General features: G+C 39.6%; 1 non-coding gene across 1 annotated transcript; it reads right to left on the bottom strand.

Annotated features, from left to right (window-relative positions):
- Positions 1 to 7,409: 7,409 nt before the first annotated feature.
- On the bottom strand, positions 7,410 to 7,517 carry LOC148563693 (small nucleolar RNA R71). The gene has a single exon (XR_015884707.1). It is a non-coding gene; the product is annotated as a small nucleolar RNA R71 (small nucleolar RNA).
- Positions 7,518 to 24,883: the final 17,366 nt, after the last annotated feature.

The raw sequence follows: 24,883 nt of genomic DNA, 5'->3' as shown, positions 1-24,883 counted from the left end.
TCGTTCTTTTCCCGAACGTTTTCGTCCTATTTAAGTTCCTAACGTTTTAAAATCATCTCAATTTTGTCCTGCCATCAACTCTGTTAACAGATCCCTTACGGTAGGACAACATTGAGTCAATTTTGAAACATTAGGGACTTAAATAGGATGATTTAAACGTTAGGGACAACTTTGGAACTTACCCCAAACGTTGGGGACAAAAATGATACTTTACTCTTTTTAGTAATATCCTAAATTATATACATAGTAATAAAAAAGATACAAACCCTTGTTTTCAAATGGTGAATCCTTTAGTTTCTATAGCTAAAGTAACTACCATAAACACTAACAAAAAATTCAGAAATAACTAAGAATTAAAACGTATTCGATAGTAGGACAAGCATTTAGACTCGAAAGACTCAGCTCTGATCACTTCTCAAATTGGTGGTGTTATTAGCCACTACTCTTGCTGCAATGGAGATACTTGGTCCAATCTTGCATTTTATAGTAGAAGAAGATTGCAAGCATAAAAAATGAAGAGAGAATTGTCAATCTCATTTATAGTTTTTGGAAATGAACTAAACGATGTGAAATTGATTCATTCAATTGAAATCAGGAAAATAGTACCAAAATGACTAAGAAAAACTTGTGTAACAAATAATAAAAATAATAATAAATTTGAGGCTAAATGTATAAATAAAGTAATCAATTGCCAAAGTGAGTGAAGGAATACGGATGTTGAAACATTGGAGATGATTATAGCGATTATGTTTAAAGAAGAGGTGAAGTGGATCGGTAAAGTTGTATGAAGATTTCTTTTGACAAGGAAGCACAATGATAAAAATTTGAAAACTCTTTTAGAAATATAAAGTTAGAAGAGAGAGAAAACGGCAATTAATGGAGAAAGTGTAACAATGACGTAATTATCGGAGTCATAGAGACGGCTCATTAATTTAGATATGCTTCATCTATGTGTGTAACACATGGATATGGATTAAGGTGCTTTACAGGGGTGTGGGGCAGCTTTTGGATGTACCATGGAGGAAGAAATCGGAGGGAGGAAGTTGTGTGCAAAAAAAATTGAGGCACCAAATCGGAGGGTCCGAAATGAGAGGGAGGGAAAATTTTGAATTTCACGGTGAACTAATCGGACCCTCCGATTAGTTCTTTTTTTTTTCTAATTAGAAAACGGACCGTCTGAGTTTTGCATAAAAAATTATTTTTTTGAATATAGTAACGCTAATCGATGGGTCCGAGTTGAGTATAATAAGTTTTTTCCGTTATATAAGCGTTGGTAGCTTGTATTGTAATGATACGAGTATTTCATCAGTTCATCTTCTTCTTCCCGAAGCACCTTCATCTACATTTCTTTCTTCTTTCAAACTTAGAAAAATATTAAAAGTGTGAAGTTTATTCATATGAGTGAGAAAAATGGATGATAGAGTCTTACTGAAAGTATATTATTTCGGGCAGATTTTGTTAGAAACAGTTGAAGGAGTGAGATTTGTTTGTGAAAATCCATTAGATATTGTTATTCCATTCACAATCTCATTCGAGGAACTAAAAGGTGTGATTTGTGAGAAGATAGAATCTGGGTTGTCTAGAAGAATATCATGTATTTTATACAGGTATCCCATACCTTTATTTGGTGGATTCGTGCAATTTCAGACGAAATATGTAACAGATGAAGCGAGCATGCAAGAGATGTTTTCAATGTACATTGAAAGTCGTGGTCAGATATCGTTCATTGAGGTGTATGTCGAATTCGAACCGTCTAAAGCCGATCGAAATATTGAACGGGAAGATTACAACAGCGACAGTGAGAAAGAGTTTGAAAGCAATCACGAAGTTGTTGGTCCTGATGGAGACGAAGACGAAGGTGACGGCAATGTGGCACCAAATGTAGCTAATGTGGCAAATGCACTCGCAAACGAACATCCGTTTGAGGAGCCGTCTTTCATGCGAGCTTTGGACTTGGAAGTCATGCATGCTCCGGAGTTTCCGGAGTATATGAATGCAGGTACGTAGTTGCCTATAGGTATACACGAAGGATTAGAATTTTATAATAATTTATATTGATCAATGTGAACAAATAGATATGTGATATGTGATAATATACGTAATTGGCATTTGTTGGTGTGTTTGCTTAGTTAATAATATTATTTGTAATTAGTTATTAATGAAGTTAAATGATAATTAGTGTTTATTCATCAGTAATTATTTATGTGCTCATAATTTTAATTAATGTTTATTAATTATTTTAAGATTGATGTAGGTAGAGATTGATTTACTTTTAATTGGACTTATTAAATATTTGTGTATTAACTATTTATGCTATGGTTGTCGTCGTGGCAGAAATTCCTTTTGTCGCAGATGGTGAATTTGCCGTGGGTATGGAATTCAGTTCTAGAAAAGCTGTTATTAGGGCGATGAAAGATTATACTATCCGAAGAGGTGTAGACTACCGGGTGTATGAGTCGGAGCCGCTGACATTTTATGCCAAGTGTACGCAGTATGGGTCAGGTTGTGATTAGCTTATTAGGGTTAGCTTGATGAGTAGGATGTACTGTTGGGTTATAAAGAGGTATAATGGTAGTCACACTTGCACCAGAGCAACCATTTCTCAGGATCATTCGAAGCTTGATTCGAACACAATTGCAGAAGCAATAAAGCCGTTGGTTGAGGCTGATCCCTCGATAAAGGTGAAATCAGTTATTGCGGAAGTGCAGTCCAAGTTCAATTACACCGTCAGCTATCGAAAAGCATGGTTGGCTAAGCAAAAGTTAGTGGAAAAAATATTTGGAGGTTGGAAAGCATCATACGAAGCTTTGCCTATATAGTTTGATGCCACGTGTCATAAGGAGCCATCAGCAGTTGTCCATTTTGAGACTATGCCTGCCTATCAAGGCAATGAGTTGGTTACGGATATCTGGGTGTTACATCGAGTCTTTTGGAGTTATTACCCCTGTATTAGAGCATTTAGACATTGTAAACCGGTTGTCCAAGTAGATGGGACTCACTTGTATGAAAAGTACAAGGGTTGTCTGTTGGTTACAGTTTCACAAGATGGAAACAACAATATCGTCCCAATTGCATTTGCTATTGTAGAGGGAGAGACTTCTGATGCGTGCACTTTTTTCTGAGTAACCTGCGACAGCATGTAGTGACTCAGGATGGCGTGGGACTGATCTCTGACCGATACGAATCCATCAATGCAGCTGTGGCCCGCAGTAACGGAGCTTGGTCGCCTCCTAAAACTTTTCACATATTTTGCATCAGGCATATAGAGTTGAATTTTTTGAGGAAGTTCAAGGCACCGTACCTACAAAAACTTGTCGTCAATATAGGTAACCTTGTTGTAATTTGAGGGTCATTATTAATAAATAGGTACTGTTAATTATTTTTTTTAATTTGTGCTTTCTTGTTGCATAGGATATTCAAGGACGGTCCGCGAGTACCAGTTGCGTTACCAACATTTACGAGAGCGTGGCGAGGCTTACACAGCCTGGCTAAACCGAATACTCCGAGAACAGTATGCATTGGCATTTGACGGTGGTTACCGATGGGGTCATATGACTACGAACCTCGTGGAATGCATCAACTCAGTATTGAAGGGTGCGCGCAATTTTCCTATCACTGCACTTGTGAAAGCAACTTTCTACAGACTCAACGAGTTGTTCACTCGAAAAAGAGTTGAGGCGGAGGCTCGAATTACTGCCGGCCATATTTTTTCTGAGATTGTGACCTCCAAGTTGCATGCAAATCAACTTGCATCAGGAAACATCTAGGTGAATTGCTTCGACAGGCAGAATGAGGTCTTTGAAGTGCGTGAGATGCCAAGTGGACTGGAGTATGCCGTCGACCTCCGTCGACAACGATGTGACTGCGGTGAGTTTCAGGTAGACCGAATTCCTTGTAGGCATGTGTTTGCATGTTGTGCAAATCAACGATTAGATTGACAGGTTTATGTTCATGAGGTGTATAAGATGGACCAAGTCCGACGGGTTTACAAGCCAGGTTTAGGCCACTGGGGAATCCTACTACATGGCCTGCTTACAACGGGCCTCGGTTTGTACAAAATCCGTACCTAAGACGAGTTACCAAAGGTCGTCCAAGAATGACAGCTTCTTGAACGAGATGGACACGCAAATGTTACGTCGTCCTAGGATATGTAGGCAATGTGGGACTGAGGGACACAGCCGTAGTAGATGTCGTCAGGCAAGTGGTGCAAATGCCGGCAATGATGCTCAGTGGATTTATCTATTTCATGTTAAATCCAAGTATGCTATGATATTTTCTACCCTGTATAACTTATCTTTGTCACAAAGTATGTTACTTGAAACATTGTAACTGATATCAAACTACTGTATGCCATGTTCGGTAATTTGCATTGTAACAATCCATAGAACATTTAAACAATATATGGAAAAGTGTTCGATGAAGTACACTGTAATAATACTAAATACACGAAATCTACTTTCTCCTTGCCCACTTTATGTCGTCCATAAGATCCTTGCATTTCTTGGAGATCCTTTTGAATATGGATGGAGTGTATCGATTAGCGCTACGACGTAGCGGATCAACCCTAAGATTGTAGCATTTCCCTGCTCCAGCTGGAGTACATACCTCACCTGTGTACAACTTAATTAGTTGAGTGAACAAGTTTCTAATATAATCAAACCAACACAAATGACTCAGCATGTATACAATATAAGCAAATCACCATAAATGCATATAATATAATCAATTGTCCCAGCAAGTCCAAAGTATAAGCAATTCAACCATATATGAATACAACATAATCAAACAAAGCAGCAAGTGTATAAAAAAAGCAAATCAACCACACATGAATTTAATATAATCATATGACCCAGCATGTATATAATATAAGCAAATCAACCGTAAATGAATATAATATAATGAATTGGCTAAAGATTAAAGCAATAATAAGACCTAAACCCTCACCATCACCGGAAGCATCATTATTTGATTCTTCATCTTCCTCCGCATCGTCATCCTCGTCATCCGGGGTATCAACTAGATACTCATCCGTCTCTAGATCAGCTGTATTAGCATTTTCTTCAATTAGACCCATTGAAACACGATGAGGGTTTTGACTATTAAGAATTCCTCTACCACCATCACTCCTACTTGAGTCACCAGATACCAACCCTCCGGTACTAACCGAGGAAGTGCGGTAGGGATGCATTGCGTCCAAGGAATACCTACCAGGCACGAAATCAGGCTGATGGCCGTACTGTGATTGGCCTACTTCTGCAGCCATGAATCCAAGTAACTGGCTAAAAGATGCTCTATCTCCTGAGTCAAGCTGTGGAGTACCTGATAAACCACTATTTTATGGTTTATATTGTGTTTAATTGTGTGATTTTGTCATGATCCTTGCCCACCTATTCATCAATTTAGCATGCATTTAGATTTCCTTCCTAAATTTAGTACATGTTTGAAAATTGCTTCCTAGAGACTTTAATTATTTACTTTTAATTCTCCTTTATTCCATTCGATGCCGTGATCTGTGTGTCAAGTGTTTCAGGCCTTATAGGGCATGAATGAGATGGAGATTGGAGAGGAAGCTAGCAAAAATGGAAGGAACACAAGAATTTGAGGAGATAACCAGTGAGAAGTGACGCGGTCGCATGGCTCACGCGACCGCGCGAAGGAGCGCAAATCGCAGCGACGCGATAGCGTGGACGACGCGAACGCGCGGAGAGGAAAAGCGCAAGTGACGCGTCCGCATGGATGACGCGATCGCGTGACATGTGCGATCTGCATAATCTGCAAAATTCGATGGGGGCGATTTTGGACCTTATTTCGGCCCAGTTTTTGGCCCGGAACAGCAGACTAGAGTCAGAGAATATGCAGAAACAATACACACATTCATTCAGTAGTTTTAGATCTAGTTTTTTCACTCTCTTAGGTTTTTCTCTCTAGTTTTTAGGATTTTAATTTTCAATTGATCTTAGCATTGGAACATTGAGAAGAGTTATTTCCTCATCAAGACTTCATCACTCTAGTTTGTTCTCTTAACTTGGTTTTATTCTTCTATGTTCTTTGTTATGTTCAATTTTGTCATTCAGATACTTTTATGATTAATTAATGCAAGAATTATTTCTCTTTAATTCAATTTCAATTCCAATAATCACGTCTTCTTTTAATTCCCTTTTATGTGCCATGGTTTCTTTATTTACAATGCGTGAGTAGTTTCCTCACTTGATGGGGAGTTGATTAAAAGGAACTCTTGAGTTGGAAGGATTGAAGGAGAAATTTATAGTTGGGTTAAATGTTGGATTGCTATCCTGTCACCAACGCTAATCCCTTTGAACTAAGTGGGTTGTGACTCGTGAATAGATCTGGCAGTCCAACTTGTTTGACTTTCCCTTATCTAGTAAAGGATAACCAAACAGAGTAACCGTTAATTATAAATCAATCTTAAAAATCACTCCATCAATGATAGAAATTCTAACTGATCAACTCCCAGTCAAGGCTTTTATTTATATTATTTAAAATTCCTCAATTTAAATTCCAATTTACTTTGCTCAACTTCTTGGAACATCTGATTAATAAAACATCACACTTTTCTGCAACTCGTTGGGAGACGACCTGGGACTTAAAACTCCCAGTAATTTTAATTTAAACTCTCTGTGACATATTTCTAAATTGATCGGCAGATTTTCGGTGAGTTAAGAACTATACTCGCAACGTAACCATTTTAATAATTTTTTAATTGACCAGCTTCTGCTTCCCATCAATTTTTGGCGCCGTTGCCGGGGAGTTGCAATAGAGTGCTAATTTTATTAATTAGAATTTATTTATTTGCATTTTATTTAATTTTGCTACTATGAGCTGCATGTTTCTTCCGTCAAATGACACATTCACTTCCTGATCCGCGCTTGCTAATATTCGATCCTGAAATTGAAAGAACAATTTCACGAATAAGGCGAGAACAGCGTAGGTTAGCCCGCTCTGAAGGCGGATCTGAAAGTGAATTTGAGGAAGAAACCAGCCCCCGTTCTACTGATTCGGTTGTTTTACGCGCAGAAAACATGGCAGCTAGAAGAGTTACCATTCAGGAGGAAGGAGCTCCTGATTTTACAATGCAACCGTTTCAAGCGCATCATCCAGCGGTAGCTACCGATTTTGAAATAAAGACCGCACTGCTGAATTTGATGCCCAAGTTTCATGGCCTACCTGCTCAAGAGCCTATCAAGCACTTGAGAGATTTCCAGGCAGCCTGTTCTACTGTCAGGCGTGATGGCACTGATGAAACTTCAATTCTGCTGAAAGCTTTTCCGTTCTCTTTTGAGGGAAAAGCAAGAGAGTGGTACTACACTCAACCTCTAGCAAATGTATCCAACTGGGATACACTCAGAAAGAAGTTTCTGGAGAAATTCTTTCCATCTGAAGTTACTAATAAACTGAGGAAGGATATCTCTACAATTGTTCAGGATGACAATGAGACTCTCTTTGAATACTGGGAGCGCTTCAATAATCTTCTGGAAGCATGCCCCCACCACATGATTGACAAGATCGTGCTACTCAGCTATATCACACAAGGTATGAGGCCTGATGGATATTTTTGTGGAAAAACGAATTTCTCCAAAACACCCAAAACTAACCGGCAAGTGCACCGGGTCGCATCAAGTAATAATAACTCAGGGGAGTGAGGTCGATCCCACAGGGATTGAAAGATTGAGCAATTTTAGTTTAGTGGTTGATTTAGTCAAGCGAATCAAGATTTGGTTGAGTGATTTGTGATTTGCAGAATTTAGATTGCATGGAAAGTAAAGGGAATGGGTAAATTGCATTGAATTTAAAGAGAACTGAAATTTAAAGTGCTGAATCTTAAAGAACAAGAAATTAAATGGCAGAAACTTAGAACGCAAGAAATGTAAATTGCAGAATCTTAAAGTGCAAGAAATGTAAATGGCTTGAATTGTAAAGGGAATTGGGAATTGGATTTGCAGAAATTAAACACGGGAAAGTAAAATTGCAACAAGCAGAGGAAATAAAGGATGACTTGAATTGAACCGGATCTTAAAATAGAAATGTAAATGAGCTTGAAAGCAGTAAACAGAGAATTGAAAATGGGAAATCCGGATCTCAGGACCCAAGAGACTAGATAACCAAGTCTAGATCTCAATGCCTTCCTAGATCCAACAAAAACAATTGCAAAGGAATTGTAAATTGTAAATTGCAGAGAAAGTAGAAGACAGAAGCAATTAACCAAAATGGAAATTCAATTATGCAGTAAAATGAAACAGAGAGAGAGAGGTCTCAGGATGAGATTGAAACAGATTTCCTTCAATTCTCCAACCCAAGATCCAAGACAATTGTAATTAAAATTGAAAGCAAGAAAACTAAGAGGAAGGAAATTCAATTCTCCTTCCCCGAGACTTAGAAATTAAAATTCACTCAACACCAAAAGCTCTCTGAAAACTCTCTATGAAAACTAAAAGGGAAAGCTCTCCTAAAAACTTAAATCCTATGCTATTTATACACTTTCTTCAAATGGTCTTCAAGCCTTCAATTGAGCCTTTGCTCTTGATGGAATTGGGTTGATAGAGGCCTTGGTTGATTGCTCTTGGAGTTTGGAGAAGAACCGAATTGAACCGGGTTTGGAATCATGAAAGCTTGAGTAAAAGTTTGAGTAAAAGTTTGAGGCAAACTTTTACTCAAACTTTTCACATCAGCCACCCCATTTTGCTGATACCAACGTTTGGGCAAAAGTTTGGGGTCAAACTTTTGCTCAAACGTTGGCCTCCCCTTGCACACTCATGGCGCCAACATTTGCCAAAAAGTTAGAGGCAAACGTTGGCGCAAACTTTTGCTCTTCAGGGTGTGTTGTTCATGCGCCAACGTTTGCCAAAAAGTTTGAGGCAAACGTTGGCGCAAACTTTTGCTCTCCAGGGTGTTGATTTGTGATGCCAAAAGTTTGCCAAAAAGTTTGAGGCAAACTTTTGCTCCAGCTTTTTGCCCAAAAGTTTGCCCAAAAGTTTGAGGCAAACTTTTGCTCCAGCTTTTTGCCCAAAAGTTTGAGGCAAACTTTTGGTCAAGCTTTTTGCTCCCTGGTTCGTTTTCAATTAATCCAAAAGTTTGAGCTAAAGTTTGAGGCAAACTTTTGCTCAAACTTTTTGTCCTCTCTTCCTCCTAGCCATTCCTTCTTGCTTCAACCTTTCTCCAAGCTTTCTTCACCTATCATTAATCAACCAAACACATCAAAGCTATGCTCAAAATCATGAGATATTCATTCTTTCATAATATGTGACAATTATAGCATAAAACCTCATGAAATTGCATTAATTCATCTATGGTTGATTAAATCAAAGGAAGCATGAAAATCTACCCAATTGGCTTGCTTATGACTCAAGAAAGTGCATAATTCAATTGAAAACAAAAGAAAAAGGCTAGTGAAACTAGGCTAAGATGACTTGTCATCACAACACCAAACTTAAAGCTTGCTTGTCCCCAAGCAAGAAATGATTTATTGAAAAGAAAGAATGAAATGGAAGAGGATGTTCATGCTAGTAGAGTGTTATTGGTAGTTCATGGGGTTTTATGTGGATATGTAAACACTCACCTCTTATTGACTCTTAAGCCTAGAAAGTCTCCTTCAAGCTTCAAGTAACATACTGCTATGACCTCTCATTATTTCTTTATCCTTGGCTATTATTTTGTTCATAAGTTTTATTTGAGTGTCATGTGTAGCAAGTTCATTTCCTTTTCTTTATACTTGACACATTATTCACTATAGACACTTGGCTCACATTCCTTCTTAGAACATTGATGCCCAGCACCTCTTTGGGCTACTAAATGCCTTGTAGTTAGGTTGCTCTTGATAGTGGACTTTCAGCTGATGATCCCGGGTTAGTTAACCCAAGTCATCAAGTGTTGATGCACTCCAAAGAGCTTAATAATCCAAGCAGATCCTAATACAAAGACACCACAGGCATATATTCTAAGGTTCAAGCTATTGGTGTCCAGCTTTGTTTCTTTTTGTTTTTCTTTTGTTCTGCCACTCTTTGGCTATTTCTTTTTCTCCCTTTTTTCTTTCTTTCTTTTTGTTTTTATGTCTAACCAAGGACTTTTATTTGATTGAGATTCATAGACAGTAGGCCACTTTATACTTAGAAGGAGACATCCTAGTTCTTTTATTCACTAAAGTGAGCTATTATACAATCACACACACATCACCACTTACTTTTATTGTACTTCTATCTAACAGAGAACTATCTCACTTCACATTCAAACATTTCTTTTATTGAATTGAAAATGCAGGGGATAAAGCATGCTTTTTGTTCAGTAAAAGTAAACACACAAGCACACACATAGACTAGCTTACTTATTCTAAGAGTGATTCTACTTGTATTAGATGAACACTTTAACAAAACACAAGTCAAAACATTTTTCAACAGTAAGAGTTAAGTGTAAATACAACCTATTGGTTTGCAGTTCCTTTGTCCTTCCTTCTGTTGTGCCCTTTTGAGTTATGATGCATAGTGTCTTCAAATGGTGGTGAATTCCCTGCATAATTCTCAAAAGTTGCTTGCTTCTCAAGCCCTTCGATGACCAGTTAGTATGCATGAATTGATTGTGGCTTGTGGATTCAATTTGGTGTGGGAACACCAAACTTAATTTCTTGCCACTTTTCTGGATACAGCAGGTTAACTCTAGGCAAAATTTTGTGTCCTTGCTAAAGGTTATGAAGTTTAAGACTAAAAAAAAAGCAGTTAAGTGGTTGAATAATCTGTTTGATTGCTTGGAGCTAGCAATGTGCAGGAAGTTAGAATGTGCTTTTAAATGAGGTTTTGGTGGAACACCAAACTTAGAATCCTCCATTCTCCCTTAAGTTGTTTTTGGTGTGCAACACCAAACTTAGCTCCTTGCAATACATATCAATTATTCAACATTTTTATTGAAAAAGCTATGAAAAGAAAGCTACCTCAGGTTGGGTTGCCTCCCAACAAGCGCTTCTTTATTGTCATTAGCTTGACATTCTTCAATTCTTTTATGGTGGTTGATGCTTGTAGTGCCTCAACTTGTCTCCCTTGACTGTGATCCTCCTCTTTGTTCTATGGTGTTCAATTTCAGCGTACTCTAATGAGAGTATGTTGCAGACAGTGTAATAGTCATCAGTATGTTGGTCTGCTCCCAGCTGTTGATATATTAATTGCACTTTGTCACCTTTGGAAAACCCCTCTGTTGGAATCTTCCTGTTCTTCCAACCCCTTTTTGTTTTGTTTCTGCGTTTCATCCCCTTTTTTGTTGATCTTTCTTTTCTGGCTGTAGGCTTACCTTGGGGATCTCTCTCTTGAGTGGCTAATACTCCAATATCCTCTTGGTCTTTTTCATCATTCTGCACAATCTTCTGCCTTGGGATGTTGTTGTGAATCACCTTGTCAATTTCCATATAGTCCATCCTCTCATTACTAAACTGGGCTTCTGGTAATACCTTCAGAGTGACACTCTTATCATGCATTCTGAGAGTTAGTTCTCCTTGCTCTATGTCTATGATCGCTCTAGCAGTGGCCAAGAATGGCCTTCCCAGTATAATAGAGTCACTATCATCCTCATCTGAATCTAGAACCACAAAATCTGCAGGGTATATGAAATTGTCCACCTTGACCAGAAGGTTTTCAATCACACCCCTGGGGTATACTGTTGACTTATCTACCAGCTCTAGAGACATCTGTACCGGTTTAACTTCCTCTATACGCAGTTTTTTCACCAAGAAGGATGGTATTAAGTTAATACTTGCTCCTAGATCGCACATTGCTTTAGTGATGGTTAATTCCCCAATGGTGCAAGGCAGTAAGAAGCTCCCTGGATCCTCAAGCTTAGGGGGAAGCCCTTTTTGAATCAAAGCCCTGCATTCCTCAGTAAGCATGATAGTTTCCTTTTCTTGCCAACTTCTCTTCTTGTTAATTAGCTCCTTCATGAACTTGGCATATAGGGGCATCTGCTCCAGTGCCTCAGCCAAGGGAATATTTATCTCCAACTTCTTGAAAGTCTCAAGGAACTTGTGAAATTGTTGGTCCTTTGCCTCCTTGTTGAATCTCTGGGGATATGACAGTGGAGGTACAAAGGTCTTCTCTGCTTGTTGCTTTTGATTCTTTGTTGGCTCTTCAATTGCTTCATTCCCCTTTTTTGGAATTTTTGATTGTTCCTCCTCTTCTGGAGTTTGCTTTGAAGCTTGCTTGCTTGCCATTGCATCATTATCATTGGCTTCCTCTTCTAGTGGTCTTTTGCTGCTCTCCAATGTTCTCCCACTCCTTAATTGTATTTCCTTGCATTCTTCCTTAGGATTTGGGATTGTGTCACTCGGTAGTGAGCTTGAAGGTCTCTCAACAGAAATCTGTTTGGAGATTTGCCCAATTTGCCTCTCTAGGCTCTTTATGGAGGCTTCATGGTTCTTGGTTGTCATTTCTTGGTGTTTCAACATTTTGTCTATCAGGGTCTCCAAGTTAGTGAGTCTTTGAAATTCAGGTGATGCTTGTGGTGGGTTGTGAGATGTGGGTGGTGGATGGTAGGCATTTTGGTTGGTGGATTGGTTATTGGATTGGTACTGGTTGGGGTTGGGGTAGTTGTTTTGGGGTTTTCTATGGGGATTCTGGTTAGTTTGCTGCTGGTTGTGGTTTTGGTTGCTTCTTGGGTTGTTTTGGTTTGAGTTCCTCTGCCATGGTTGTTGGTTTTGGGTGTGATTATCTCCCCATCTGAGGTTTGGGTGGTTCTTCCAGGATGGATTGTATGTATCACCATACACTTCATTTGGTCCTTGGTTGTGCATATACTGTACTTGCTCTTGTTGTTGTTCTTCTTGAGTTTCTTCATTTTGCCCCCATGTGGATGATGGTTGGCTTGTGTTAACTGCTGCAACTTGGAGGCTATCAATCCTCTTGGCCATTTGCTCAAATTGTTGTTGAATCTGCTGCTGCATCATCTTGTTTTGAGCCAAGATTGAGTCCACTCCTTCTAGCTCCATTACTCCTCTCCTTTGTGATGGTTGGCGATTTCTTTGGTGAGCAAAGAAATATTGATTGTTGGCCACCATGTCAATAAGATTTTGAGCTTCTTCTGCTATTTTCATCAGTTGTAATGATCCTCCAGCTGAGTGGTCAAGTGATTCTTGAGCCTTTAGAGTGAGTCCTTCATAGAAGTTCTGTAGCTTGTCCCACTCAGTGAACATTTCTGGTGGACATTTCCTCAGCAGAGCCTTGTATCTCTCCCATGCTTCATACATATTTTCAGCATCCAATTGTGTGAATGTTTGCACCTCAGTTTTCAGCCTGATGACTCTTTGAGGTGGATAGAATTTGGCTAAAAATTTAGTCACCAAATCATCCCAGCTAGTGATGCTTCCTTGAGGAAAAGTTTCAAGCCATTGTGCGGCCTTGTCCCTTAATGAGAACGGGAACAGCAGAAGCTTGTAGGTCTCAGGATTCACGCCATTGGACTTGACAGTGTCACAGATCCTTAAGAAGGTAGATAGATGTTGATTTGGATCCTCCAATGGTCCTCCCCCAAACGAGCAGTTGTTTTGGACCAATGTAATGAGTTGTGGCTTCAATTCAAAGTTATTTGCATTGACATTAGGGGTGAGAATGCTGCTTCCATAATGTCTAGCATTTGCAAAGGTATAGGAGGCCAAAACTCTCCTCTGGGGTGGGTTGTTATTGTTGTTGTCTGCTCCACCAGGTGGATTGGTTGAATGTTCCTCCATATCTTGGAATTCTTCTTCTGATTCCTCTTCTCCAACAATATTTTTCCCTCTTTCAGCTCTTCTTAACCTCCTGAGAGTTCTTTCGTCTTGTTCATGAAAGGTGGGTGTGGTTCTTCTTGTACCTGACATACAAGCAGAACATAAGAAACACACAAACCAGTGACACTTCAATCTACTGCTAGAATGAAGTTTTAGTTAGCTTAAGCAAAAATTTAAACAGTTAGCGGGTTAATTGAAAATTAAAGAAACAGAAAAGAAAAAGTGCTTGATCTAGATCTCCACTTCACTTAATCATTGTCAATCTAATCAATCCCCGGCAACGGCTCCAAAAACTTGATGGATATTTTTGTGGAAAAATGAATTTCTCCAAAACACCCAAAACTAACCGGCAAGTGCACCGGGTCGCATCAAGTAATAATAACTCACGGGAGTGAGGTCGATCCCACAGGGATTGAAGGATTGAGCAATTTTAGTTTAGTGGTTGATTTAGTCAAGCGAATCAAGATTTGGTTGAGTGATTTGTGATTTGCAGAATTTAGATTGCATGGAAAGTAAAGGGAATGGGTAAATTGCATTGAATTTAAAGAGAACTGAAATTTAAAGTGCTGAATCTTAAAGAACAAGAAATTAAATGGCAGAAACTTAGAACGCAAGAAATGTAAATTGCAGAATCTTAAAGTGCAAGAAATGTAAATGGCTTGAATTGTAAAGGGAATTGGGAATTGGATTTGCAGAAATTAAACACGAGAAAGTAAAATTGCAACAAGCAGAGGAAATAAAGGATGACTTGAATTGAACCGGATCTTAAAACAAAAATGTAAATGAGCTTGAAAGCAGTAAACAGAGAATTGAAAATGGAAAATCCGGATCTCAGGACCCAAGAGACTAGATAACCAAGTCTAGATCTCAATGCCTTCCTAGATCCAACAAAAACAATTGCAAAGGAATTGTAAATTGTAAATTGCAGAGAAAGTAGAAGACAGAAGCAATTAACCAAAATGGAAATTCAATTATGCAGTAAAATGAAACAGAGAGAGAGGTCTCAGGATGAGATTGAAACAGATTTCCTTCAATTCTCCAACCCAAGATCCAAGACAATTGTAATTGAAATTGAAAGCAAGAAAACTAAGAGGAAGGGAATTCAATTCTCCTTCCCCGAGACTTAGAAATTAAAATTCACTCAACACCAAAAGCTCTCTGAAAACTCTCTATGAAAACTAAAAGGGAAAGCTCTCCTAAAAACTTAAATCCTATGCTATTTATACACTTTCTTCAAATGGTCTTCAAGCCTTCAATTGGGCCTTTGCTCTTGATGGAATTGGGTTGATAGAGGCCTTGGTTGATTGCTCTTGGAGTTTGGAGAAGAACCGAATTGAACCGGGTTTGGAATCATGAAAGCTTGAGTAAAAGTTTGAGTAAAAGTTTGAGGCAAACTTTTACTCAAACTTTTCACATCAGCCACCCCATTTTGCTTATACCAACGTTTGGGCAAAAGTTTGGGGTCAAACTTTTGCTCAAACGTTGGCCTCCCCTTGCACACTCATGGCGCCAACGTTTGCCAAAAAGTTAGAGGCAAATGTTGGCGCAAACTTTTGCTCTCCAGGGTGTGTTGTTCATGCGCCAACGTTTGCCAAAAAGTTTGAGGCAAACGTTGGCGCAAACTTTTGCTCTCCAGGGTGTTGATTTGTGATGCCAAAAGTTTGCCAAAAAGTTTGAGGCAAACTTTTGCTCCAGCTTTTTGCCCAAAAGTTTGTACAAAAGTTTGAGGCATACTTTTGCTCCAGCTTTTTGCCCAAAAGTTTGCCCAAAAGTTTGAGGCAAACTTTTGCTCCAGCTTTTTGCCCAAAAGTTTGCCCAAAAGTTTGAGGCAAACTTTTGGTCAAGCTTTTTGCTCCCTGGTTCGTTTTCAATTAATCCAAAAGTTTGAGCTAAAGTTTGAGGCAAACTTTTGCTCAAACTTTTTGTCCTCTCTTCCTCCTAGCCATTCCTTCTTGCTTCAACCTTTCTCCAAGCTTTCTTCACCTATCATTAATCAACCAAACACATCAAAGCTATACTCAAAATCATGAGATATTCATTCTTTCATAATATGTGACAATTATAGCATAAAACCTCATGAAATTGTATTAATTCATCTATGGTTGATTAAATCAAAGGAAGCATGAAAATCTACCCAATTGGCTTGCTTATGGCTCAAGAAAGTGCATAATTCAATTGAAAACAAAAGAAAAAGGCTAGTGAAACTAGGCTAAGATGACTTGTCATCAAGGCCCCAAGATAAGACCACATTGGAAAGTGCCTGCAATGGGTCTATGAAGAAGTACAAGACCACTGATGAAGCTTGGCAATTGATCAGTAATTTAGCTGAATCTACTCGGAACCACAGATAGAAGCAAGGTCGTTCAAAAGCCGTTGCAGAAGTATCTTCTGGCATAGAGACTGCTGCTCTAAATCGAAGCATCTGTGAGATGACCAACCTGCTGAAGCAAATGCAGTTGAATCAACAAGCTCAGCAAACTCAACCGCAGCAAAACCAACAACTAGTTCCACAAAGAATTTGCGGAATTTGTGCTGATTACAGCCACTACACTGATGAATGCCCGCAGCTCCAACAAGAAGACAATATGGTGGCATCCACTCACAACTTCTATGACCGCCCCAACCAAGGGTACAATCAAAGTAGAAATAATAACCATGGATGGCAGGACAATTCAAACCAGAATTGGAGGGACAACAATAATAGGGGAGGCAGAGATAATCAGGGAAATCAGAGGTGGAATAATAACAATAACAGGCAGCAAAATCAACCTTACCGAGCACCTCACCTGAGGCAAAACCAAGGACCACCGAACAATCAGCAGCAAACCTCTCAGTTTACTCATTTTTCTGTATCTTCTAATGAAGATTTATTACAAGCTTTTGAGAAAAGACAACTGGCCATGGAAAATACCATCGTGAACAATATTAACGCCAGTCTGAATGGTTTCACCTCTACTCTACAAGCTTTATTGACACAACTTGGTTCAGCACAAAATTCCAGTAACCAACCTTCAAGCACCACTGGAATTCCCTCTCAACCATTATCCAATCCGAAGGGAGGCATTAATGCCATCACCCTGAGGTCCGGAACCACACTGCAGGAGAGGAATCAGGAGGAACCAAGCTCACCAGAATACGCCTCAGCTGAAGAGGTGGTGGAAATCGAAAATGTTGAAGAGGAAGAGGATATACAGGACATAGCTAAAGAAGAGATAGCTCAACCACAGGAAGAAGCACCAAAAGGCACAGGCACCACAGAAAACACTACTCCCATTCCATTTCTACAACTTGCAAGGAAGCCCAGGAAGCAGCTGGAACCTGATCCTAAAATGGTAGAAATATTCAAAAAGGTTGAGGTAACTGTTCCCCTTTTTGATGTTATTCAGCAGGTACCTAAATATGCAAAGTTCCTAAAAGACTTATGTATCCACAAAGACAAAATTAATGAATTAGAAACTATTCCTTTAGGTAGTTCTATATCTGCTTTAATGGGAGGATTACCTGAAAAATGTAGTGATCCAGGTCCTTGCATAGTTAGTTGTACTATTAGTGGTGTAGTAATTTATGATTGCATGTGTGATTTAGGAGCATGTGTCAGTATAATGCCTTTGTCTATATATGATGTTTTAAGGCTCCCTCCCTTAAAAAGGTCGGCAGCTCGTTTTGTGTTAGCAGATAAAAGCATTATTACAGTGGCTGGAGTTGCTGAAGATGTTTTGGTGAACATTAAAGGGCTCACATTTCCCACTGATTTTTATATCTTGGAGATGCCCCATAATGATTCAGATAAGCCATCATCAATCTTACTTGGAAGACCATTCTTAAAGACATCAAAATTCAAATTGGATGCTTTTTCAGGAACATACTCCTTTGAAATAGATGGCCGCATAGTGATCTTCAATCTGAATGGAGTCATTGACAACCCCCCAGAAGATCGTTCTATCTTCCAGTGTGATGTCATAGACGAGAGTGTGGCTGAATTTCAAAAAGAAGAGTTTGAAGAGAGGCACACTGGACAAGATCCAAGTGTGGGGACCCTCTTAACTGACAATGAGGACACTTCACCATTTTCGCAAGCCCCAGATAATCCAGAGCTTACCCATGATCAAAAGTTAGAATTGAAACCTCTCCCTCCACATCTCAAATATGCTTACCTTGAGGATGAGCAGAAGCTTCCGGTTATTATTGCAAGAGAATTGACTTCTCAACAAGAAGAGCAGTTACTTGATGTACTGAGGAAACATAAGAAAGCAATTGGGTGGAGTTTGGCAGACATAGTGGGAATCGACCCTCAAGTATGCGAGCACAGAATATTTTTAGAAGAGGGATCAAGACCTGTCCGTCAACCCCAGAGAAGATTGAATCCCACCATCTTGGAAGTTGTCAAAAAGGAAGTGACCAGATTATTGGAAGCCGGTATCATATATCACATTTCAGACAGTAAATGGGTAAGCCCAGTACAAGTGGTGCCCAAGAAGTCCGGAGTTACTACTGTGAAGAAAGAGCATGGAGAGCTCATAGCAACTAGAGTTCAGAATGCTTGGAGAGTCTGCATTGATTACAGGCGTCTCAACCAAGCTACCCGTAAGGATCACTACCCACTTCCATTCATTGATCAAATGCTGGATCGTCTGTCAGGTAAATCACATTATTGCTTTCTAGATGGTTACACAGGTTATTTCCAGATTCATATAGCTCCTGAGGATCAGGAAAAGACTACTTTTACATGTCCTTTTGGGACTTATGCTTATAAGAGAATGCCCTTTGGCTTGTGCAATGCACCAGCTACTTTCCAAAGGTGCATGATGAGCCTTTACTCTGATCTTATTGAGGACTGTATGAAAGTTTTTATGGACGATTTTAGCGTTTATGGTGATTCTTTTAACCTTTGCTTAGATGGATTATCTAGAGTATTAGATAGATGTGTTGATACAAACCTTGTATTGAATTTCAAAAAATGCCACTTTCTGTAGACCCAGCAAAGGTGAATGTTATTTCTAGTTTACCTTACCCCTCTTCTGTGAGGGAAGTCCGTTCGTTCCTTGGCCATGCAGGTTTCTACAGGAGATTTATTAAGGACTTTAGTAAGGTGGCACTTCCCTTATCCAGATTACTGCAGAAGGACATTGAGTTCGAGTTCAGTGAAGATTGCAAACAAGCATTTGATAAGCTGAAGACTGCTCTAACTCAAGCCCCAATTGTGAGAGGACCCGACTGGAGCCAGCCATTTGAAATCATGTGCGATGCTTCCAACCATGCAGTAGGAGCAGCGCTGGCTCAGCGTGAAGGTAAGGATCCTTTTGTTATTGCCTATGCGTCTAAGACTTTAAACACTGCCCAGTCCAATTATACTACTACTGAGAAAGAGCTACTTGCTATTGTTTTCGCTCTGGATAAATTCCGAGCTTATTTACTTGGTACTAGAGTAGTAGTGTATTCGGACCATGCAGCTCTAAAGTATTTATTAGCTAAAAAGGAATCCAAACCAAGACTTATACGTTGGATACTGCTGTTACAAGAATTTGATTTAGAAATAAAGGATAGGAGTGGTAATCAAAATTTAGTAGCGGACCACTTGAGTCGCCTTGAACATATTAAGGATGATTCTACTCCTATAGATGATAATTTTCCTTTTGACAACCTGCAAGCAGCATCTGAGGTAGTCCCTTGGTACGCACCTGTTGCTAATTATTTAGTTAGCCGCACATTTCCTCCACATTTCTCTAAACATCAAAGAGACAATCTGAAAAGCGAGTCTAAATATTATATATGGGATGACCCATATTTATGGAGATGTGGCGCTGACCAGATAATTAGACGATGTGTACCCCAATCAGAATTCCGGTCCATTTTAGAGGCATGTCACTCATCTGAGAGTGGAGGACACTTTGGCCCTCAAAGAACAGCTAGAAAGATCTTGGACTGCGGATTCTGGTGGCCTACTCTTTTTAGAGATGCTGCTGAGTTTTGTAAATCTTGTCACCCATGCCAGAAATTTGGTAACATATCCAAGAGGGATGAGATGCCTCAACAATATATGCTTTTCTGTGAAATTTTTTATGTTTGGGGCATTGACTTCATGAGTCCATTTCCAAATTTTAGTGGATATTTTTATATATTGTTAGCTGTGGATTATGTTTCCAAATGGGTGGAAGCAATTCCTACCCGCACTGATGATGCTAACACTGTTGTTTTCTTTGTGAGAAACCATATTATATGCCGCTTTGGATCACCACGAGCGATCGTGAGCGATCAAGGCACCCATTTTTGTAACAGGAGACTAACAGAATTGATGAAGAAGCATGGGATAATCCATAAAGTTGCAACAGCTTACCACCCCCAAACTAATGGGCAAGCCGAGGTGTCAAACAGAGAAATTAAGCGTATCTTGCAGAAGATAGTGAAGCCTCATAGAAAAGACTGGAGCACCAGACTACAAGATGCACTATGGGCATACAGAACAGCATACAAGACACCCATTGGGATGAGCCCCTTTTGCCTAGTTTATGGAAAAGCTTGCCATCTTCCAGTTGAAATCGAACACAGAGCCTTCTGGGCAGTTAAGGAGTGCAACATGGAAATTGAGAAAGCCGGAACTGAAAGAAAGTTGCAACTACAGGAACTGGAGAACCTTCGCCTAGAAGCTTATGAGAACTCCAGAATATACAAGGAAAAGATGAAAGCTGTGCATGATCAAAACATCAAGAAGAGAGAGAGTTCCAACCTGGAGATTTTGTTCTCCTTTACAAATCTCGACTGAGGCTCATGCCCGGTAAGTTGAGATCAAAATGGGAAAGTCCATACAGAATAGAGAAGGCTGAACCGTACGAAGTTTATCACTTAAGCCATCCTTCAAGTTCTGAACTTATTAAGGTTAATGGACACCGCCTAAAGCTGTACCATGGTGAGAAGGTGCAGAAAAATAAGGAGCTTGAGATCTTCCACTTGGAAGATCCCCACATAGCAGCAGATTGAGCTAGTAGAGCGTCCAACTTACGGACGTAAAAGCAAAGTGCTTGGTGGGAGACAACCCACCGCGGTATGATCGTTCTTTTCCTCACTTTTAGTTTTTTTTTCTTTAATAACTCTTCTCTTTATTAGTGCTTCCGTGCTCTTTCAATTACATGTCTTTATATTTCTCTTAAAAAAAAAAATTTTCACCGCGCGACGCGATCGCACCAGCGACGCGTCCGCGTGGCAGGAGGAGTGAAGAAAAATAAAAATGAACAGAAAGTTACGCAGGAGGAGCGCTGGAGTCGTGCCAATGGCACAAATTACTCCACGTGACTGCGTCGCGGACGCGACCGCGTCGCTTGGACATCATGGCCTCCCACGCGATCGCGTGCCTCACGCGGCCGCGTACCCTGCATTTTCGACGTAAAGGGGTGCACAGTGCTATATTGTGCGAGAATGGTGCTGGATTGGTGCTAGAAGCACAATCCTTGTCACGCGACCGCATCGCTGACGCGGCCGCGTCCCCCATTTTATAACGCACACTCACGCGATCGCATGACCCACGCGATCGCGTCATCCAATTTTGGCAATTAAAATGAATCAAACAGAGAGTTGTGCCTCGCGCCAGCAGCGCAACATAGGTCACGCGACCGCGGGACAGACGCGATCGCATCCCCTTCCCTGACGCGTCCCCATGCGAACGCGTGCCCCAGGCGGCCGCGTCGCATGCGCCGCACAGCTAAACCCCAATTGCCAAATTATCTTATCTTTCTTTCCTCCAAATCCTAATTTTTCTTTTTCCTCCTTCTTTCTTCTTTCCCCCCTCTCCTTTCTATCTCACTCTCTCTCTCTCTCCTCCATTAACAAGGTTTTACCTTCTTCTTCCTTCTTCTCTTTTCTAACATTCTTATTATATTATGTATATATTATTATTTTCTTTTTCTTTTCTTTTTCTTTTCAAAATTTTATTTTCTTTATTCTTCTTTTCCCTTTTTACATGGTGTCAGAAATTTTTTGAGTCATTATCCCTCACCATATGCTTGTGCCTTGTTACAATTTATTTGACAATTATTATTATTATTATTTTTAGGGGATTGCTTGCATGTTCAATTTCATACTTTTTACATCTTGTTTAACATGCATGCTATGTGTTTGTGAAAAAGCCCATGTGGCATTATGCACTTCTCTATGTTCCTATACTATTCAATGCTTGCTTTTCACAACTTTTCCCTATTATTTTATTAATTGAATTCAATTGTCAATACAAACGTGATGGTTTGTTACAAAGTAATGCTTGGTCTATGCTACTCATGCCCTTTGCCAGCATGCCAATAAACACCTTGCATTCACTTGTCTTTTTATGCACTAGCTATTTCCCATTGATGGCTTTTCATATGTACTCGAGAACATGTGTTAATGTCATCTACATTTTACTGTGAATCATTCACCCTCTTTTCCGTTTCCTTCCTTGTTGTATCTCTCTTTGCATTTAATTTTCTTTCTCTTCCCTTCTTTCAGGATGGCCACCAAGAAAGGAAAGGAGAAAGCAACTTCCAGACCACCAGCAAGAAGGGAAACTAAAAGAGTATTAGTGGCAGAGCCTTCTTCAACCGCAGTCAAGCCCTCAACAAAACGAGTCAAGAGGATAATAAAGGTTGACGAAAAGGAGAAAGCCTTTCCAGCAAAGGACGCTGCGCGATTTTCCAATCGCTACTGTGAGCAGATGTTCCCCATCCTGGCAGAAAGGAACTATAACAATGAATACCTTCTTATCCTCCCGTCCAATATTGCCACCTTTGTTGAGCCGCAAATTGAGCGAAGACATTGGGGTTTCCTACGGAAACAGCCAAGGCAGGTCAATCTCTCTTGGGTAGTTGAGTTCTACTCCAACTTCTACATGCCGACCCTGCAGTCTGTTTATGTCCGGCAGAAGCAAGTCCCCATCACAAAAGAAGCCATTCAGCAAGTTCTGAGTCTTCCCCCTATTCCTGCAGGAATGGACGCTTTTCAAGAAGCCACCCTTCAGCGCCAGAGATACCAATTTGACTGGGACTCCATTCTCGGAGTCATCGCTTTACCTGGCAGCCGTTGGATCTACGGATACCACCGTTCCCGCCCTAAGGGAATCTTGGCTTCCGCACTTACCTTGGAGGCTCGCATATGGGCACAGATCTTGTCCCATTACGTCTTTCTGAGCACTCATGAGTCCTCCTTCACTGCAGACATGGCTGTTCTACTATGGTGCATCCTTACAGACCAACCTCTGAATCTTTCAAGACACATCCGGAATGCTATGGAGCATGTGCAAATCGCGGGCAACCTACCTTTTCCTGCCTTGGTCTCAGATCTTGTCTCAGCAGCCGGAGTCTCCCACAGAGCTGGGGACACCAAAGCCATGGTTCCACGGGATGATCAATATGTCCCTCACGGGAAATACCTCAGACTTTCAGCAGCCACTACAAGCCAGCCTACTGAGCCAGTTGAAGATATTCCTTCTTCAACACCACAAGCATCTACAACCGAGAAATTGCTCCAGCAGATACTTGAAAAATTGGATCGGCATGAACTGAAAGCTAAGATGAGAGAGCGCCGTAACGAGCGCCGATTCAAACACCTCAAGGAGCTACTCAAGGGACGCTTCAGAGACTCAGACACCCCGGACTCCACTTCTTTTACCAGCACCAGGAGCCATGATGATCCTGACTGTGGAGATACTGCCACCAGCCCACCCCTGTTCCTGACAGATGGCACCGAGGACGGTGCAAAGCCTTAAGTGTGGGGAGGTCGGTCAGTACCTGACTTCCGGAGGTAAATTCTCTTCTCTGGCACCAATAATTAGGATATTTTAGTTAGATTTTCTTTCTTTTATAGAATAGAATAAACTGCATAGGTTAGAATAGTTGCATGCATGTTCTACTTGATTGAAAAGACAATAAGTTTCTTTTAAAAATCTATCTTTGGAACAAAATTTCACTAATTTTTCAAAATTTTTATGATAAATCTGCTTGAGTTGTATTTGGAACATGATGTTTGAGCTAAAGAACACACAACCTGTGAAAGATTTGAACCTTTATGTATGGTTACATTATTTAACCATAATCATTTTATTCTTGTGTGTTTACTTCTCTATGATTGTAATCTATATTTTGTTTTATCTTATATGTCCAATATTTATTATATTTACACGCTTGCACATGATTGAGGCCATTATTTGTTTAAACTCACTTATCCAAATCAAGCCTACCCTTTTCAATTACCCTTGTTAACCACTTTGAGCCTTTGAAACCCTATTTGTTCTATATTTTACCACATTACTAACCTTAAGCTGAAAAACAATTATATATCCCAAATTGAATCTTTGGTTAGCTTAAGATAGAATTATGTGTGCTAGTTAAGTATGGGAAATTGTGGGAACAAAAGTTGTTGAGGGAATGTGTCATGAAAATTTAAAGGGAATTTGGATACCTACTCATGTGAAGATATAAGAATGAAAAATCTGTGTGCATTGATAAGCTTTATTTATATATATATATATATATATATATATATATATATATATATATATATATATATATATATATATATATATCAATAAATAAGGGGACAAAATTACCCCAATGTTAAATTCAGAATTCAAAGATCAATACACATATGATAGAATTAAAATACAAAGTTGAAACATGAGTATGGGTTGAAAAAGGGAATTATGGGTAGCTAAGCATGAATTTAAAAGTATATAGAATATATGTATATTAGGTGAGAGCTTAGGTTAATTAAAGATTCAATTTATAAAGCTCACTTAGCCATATGTATATCCTTACCTGCACCTTGGTCCCATTATAACCCTGAAAAGACCTCATGATGTTTGCATTGGTATATTAACTGTTGTTGATTGGTTAAGAGAAAAACAAAAGTTAGAAAACATGACTAGAAAAGAATTGAGTGATTACCCTATACACTAGAGATTAGAGCGTACATACATTATCAGTGAGGGTTCAATGCTTGAATTTTCATGTTTCCTGCTTTCATAAGCTATCTTCTTGCACTTTTATCGGTTTTATTGTATAATGATAGAATTAGTGGAATTTGATTTGTAACTGTTTTGAAAGGCTTATTTACTTTTGATCAAGTGGACAATAATCATATAGTTGCATTTATTTATATACGTAGGATTGC

The sequence above is a fragment of the Arachis ipaensis genome, chromosome B5, assembly GCF_059453495.1.
Source record: "Arachis ipaensis isolate K30076 ecotype BB chromosome B5, ASM5945349v1, whole genome shotgun sequence".
Classification (NCBI taxonomy): domain Eukaryota; kingdom Viridiplantae; phylum Streptophyta; class Magnoliopsida; order Fabales; family Fabaceae; genus Arachis; species Arachis ipaensis.
Note: the sequence above shows the minus strand (reverse complement) of the source record. Positions and strands in the feature narration are given on the sequence as shown.